A 3602-nucleotide genomic window follows, 5' to 3' on the forward strand; every position below is an offset into this window, starting at 1 on the left:
CGGTTTGTTTTATGTGGGGAAAACTGTGGACGACCTCCGTACAAGAATGGCCAACCACAGATCAGCCATAAGAAAGGCTATTGATCGTGGGGACTCTGAGCAACCGGTGGCCAGGCATTTTGCTTTATTGAAACATTCAGTCGCTGATCTAAAGTATATGATCATTTATCATGTGCCCCCACTTACAAGAGGGGGTGACAGAGGAAGAATACTACTACAGCGAGAATCTAAATGGATTTTTACTCTGGGCACCATGGCTCCACGAGGCCTGAATGTCAATCTGGATTGGCATTGCTTTCTATGAAATGTCTCCCTCTATTTTGATGAAATTGCATGTTTCTTGGATCTTCTTTTTCTTTTTTCTTTCTTTCTTATTCTTGCATTCTTGTTTTTTTTCTCCCTCATGTTCTTATCTCCTTTTTTTGTTTGTTTTTCTATTTTTATTTCTTATTTTCACTTTTTATTTATTATTTATTATTTTTTATTTATTTATTTATTTTTATTTTATTTTTTTATTTTATTTATTTTTTTATTTATTTTTATTTATTTTTAATTTTTATCTTTATATTTATTTTTATTTTTATTTTATTCTTTTTATTTTTATTCTTATGTTTATGATTTTTTCACTTGGTGGTTCTTTTCTTTGATTTTGGTTCTTTAGGTTAGTTTCATTTTACTTTAGTTTTTGGTTTTATTTATCTCCAGATCTATACTCTTGATCTAAGATTCATGGATAATGATACTTGGTTGTTATTCCTAATGCTATGCTTCTAGAGCCTTGACATGGATTATATTTAGATCTGCTTGTTTAGCCTATTTTGCAAAATACGGTGTTAGGATTTTATTTATCCCCGTTTAGTAATTATCTGTTTGTCACTTATTTAATTCAGGATTTCGTAGATATTGTATATTGCCTATTTGTAATATAGGGACTTAGAGATATTAGGATAGTTTTCTAACTGTTAAGTTACGATTTATTGCCTGAATGCTAGAGCCTACACTTTAGGAATGTTTTTCCAAGTATATAATAATTTTTGTTTAGCCTCTTGTAAATAATGTTGTATCATTGCACAGTGAATTTTTAACGCTTAAGTTTTAATCGTAGCAGGGACTCTGCCGGGAGGCGTCCTGGTTGCTATGGCAGCCGGTGACGTAGTGTTCTGCGCGCGGCTGCTGACTTCCGGTACGCCACCGGCGGGGCTGCACTTGGGAGCGGGTCTGCTTGCTATAAAGGGTGAGTTACTGTATTTACCTGTAATTGTTGTCTGAAGACGGGGGCAACCCCGAAACGTCACGGATTAAAAGTGTTTTTGCTCAATAAGACCCGGTGAGTGCTTTTCTCTTTGGATGCATATATATATATATATATATATATATATATATATATATATATATATATATATAAAACAATATTATTGTGAGGGAGGGTGGAAGTCTTTGTGAGTTCCAATGCTTTTTTTTTTTTTTTTGTAGGACTTGGCCCCTGGGTTTGTCTGACAAACTGATTGAAACCTTGATCCAGGCAGGCTACAAAGTATGTTACCAAGTAATCTACCACAAAGTGTGGAAAAACACCTTGGTGTAGTGTGCAGAAAAACTATACTGTTGAAATTAATTTTGGATTTCTAGAATCCTATAGTTTCTTAACGATGGCTTGTAGAAAATGTTGTCGGCCAGTTCTCTTTAGGCCCAGATTTCTGTCTTCCCTGTTCTGTAACAAATGAAGGTTGTTAAGATTCCTGATATTAAGATTTTTCAACAGGTGTTGTTTAGAATTAAAGCTATCATGCATCCATTTACTCCTCATTACCCCCCCCCCCCCTTAATCTAGCAATTTACTATAAAGACAAGGAGAGCAGAGGAAAAACAATACAGTGATGCAGAAAAGACATAACTGCATATGTATTGGAACCCTCAATACTTTGCAGAAAGAAAGAAGAATAGTACAGAAGGTGACTAGAGTAACAATTGCATAGCAGCGAGAACAATTTAAAGAACAGTTCACTTTCATCCCTTCACAGATTCTGACTCTTTGCTCCCAAACTTGATTGTGAAGCCTAACTAGGGACAGCTCAAGTTGCACTAAGGGAGGCTACCTGAAGAGGGTACTGGTGTTCCGACGAATGAACTAGCCACCTCTCCTAACAGTAAGACACTATCCATTTGTGCATTATTTATCCCTCCCTCCTAGCCTAGAAATGAAAGGCTTTACAGTTTAGGAGGAGGAAGGGTGGTGGGTTCTAATGCCATTTTAACTAAATTTACATCAGCAGCATGACCTCCAAATTTATAACTGATAACTCCTGTGCCCCTCTCCCCACTCCTAGTCTGTCCAGATCTCCTTTTTTTTTCCTAAATATAACATCTCCAGTGGAGCTTTTCAGAACCTCAACATTAAAAAACAAAACTCAAACCGGACTGCCAGTCTAAAAAACACAAGACAAAAGTTCGTCCTCTATTGCAGATAGCCTACCCTCCCCTCGTGTCCCGCTGAAAAATCTACACTAAACATGCCAAAATCCCAAACAAAGAACTTTTAGCACAGATAAAAACTTTATTTCAAGAGGAATTGAAAATAGCACTGTCAAAGCTTAGGCAGGATATCAAGGACATTGGAGAAACTGAATAATGTAGTTGAGGAAATACCCCATTTACAAAACTCTATCCAAGAACATACCATATATAGTACAAAATTGGATGAACAAATTGAGGACTTAGAGAATAGATCTTGTCAATCTAACCTACGCATCAGAAACCTAGCTGATCCCTGAGAAAGATGTCAATTTGCTGCTAATGGATAGAATACATAGAGCACTAACCAAACCTCAGCAAATCTCTACGAAAGACATAATTGTAAAACTGTAGTACTACCATGTGAAAGAACTAATTCTGAAAGCTGCCAGATCAATGCAAAAACCATCATGTTCGAGGGCTACACGATCCAAATCTGCGCAGACCTAGCCCCGATCACAGCACTCAACAATGCTTATATTAAGTATAGATGGAACTTCCCCTTCCAATTGGTCTTCACTTATCAAAACAATAACTTTTCCTGCTGAACAGTGGATGAAGGCCGAACTCTTTTAGCACATCTCGATCAACATGGACTCCCCTATACCTCCAACAATCCCAAATCCACAAAGAAAATCCTTTCAATGCGAATGGACCTAGTTATTCTGAAGCCTGGTAAAAGTAAACAATTTTGCCAAAACTAAAGGCCCATTACCCTGATCAACCAAGATATAAAATTATTTACAAAAATATTATCAAACTGACTAAATTCCCCTCTTATGAATTCAATTCACCCTGACCATTTGGGATTCATAAAAAATAGAGAAGCCCAAACAACACTCGCAAATTTATAGACCTGATCAATATAGCCACAGTAAAATAGTCATATTCTCTGTTCCTATCTCTAGATGCAGAGAAGGCATTCAATAGGATCAACTGGGATTATATGCATGCAATCTTAAACAAAGTATGCATTACAGGAGCTTTCCATGTTGCATTATCCACTCTATACTCTACCCATACTGCCTATGTAAAACTATCAGGATATCAATCCAACGCTATCTTCATACACAATGGGACTAGACAAGGTT

This window comes from Bombina bombina, chromosome 3 (genome assembly GCF_027579735.1).
Source record: "Bombina bombina isolate aBomBom1 chromosome 3, aBomBom1.pri, whole genome shotgun sequence".
NCBI classification, from domain to species: Eukaryota; Metazoa; Chordata; class Amphibia; order Anura; family Bombinatoridae; genus Bombina; species Bombina bombina.